The sequence below is a fragment of the Penaeus monodon genome, chromosome 28, assembly GCF_015228065.2.
Source record: "Penaeus monodon isolate SGIC_2016 chromosome 28, NSTDA_Pmon_1, whole genome shotgun sequence".
Taxonomy (NCBI): Eukaryota; Metazoa; Arthropoda; class Malacostraca; order Decapoda; family Penaeidae; genus Penaeus; species Penaeus monodon.
This window is the reverse complement of record NC_051413.1, coordinates 38,219,340-38,219,862: the sequence shown is the minus strand read 5'-3', so window position 1 is coordinate 38,219,862 and position 523 is coordinate 38,219,340.

Sequence of the window (523 nt, the reverse complement as noted above, 5' to 3'; positions counted from 1 at the left end):
AAGCCTATATTATTTGCTGATTTGACGTTCTCCATGAGTTTTTGTCGAAGCATATATAAACTACTAATTATGGCAGGGCCGCCTGGGGTAACAGATACCAAGGTCATTTTGACCCACATCAAACACACTCTTGACAGTATCCTGGAAGCGTTCAAACTCAAAAATGGCCCAAATGGATGATTATCCACAATGAAGTAGAAATATAGAACTCATCACCCAACATCAAAGTTGATGCCACTAGACCCTTCGATGATACTCAGAGTCCAGCATGAGCGTGTGACCCTACTACCGCCTACTAGCCAGCTCGACGGGTACTGAACACCACTGAAAAGGTTGAACAGACGCCTGTATCAACCGCTGCCCCTCCCTCCAGGGCGACGCACCAGTGCACCTTCAGAAGCAAATGAATTCCTCGGTTGACAGAAATATGGAACAATGTTGTAGTGGTGTATCCATGTACTGCAAATCCTTACCAGCTGAGCTTTAAGGCTATGCATAATGCCCGGTTAAAGGGAAGTATGTA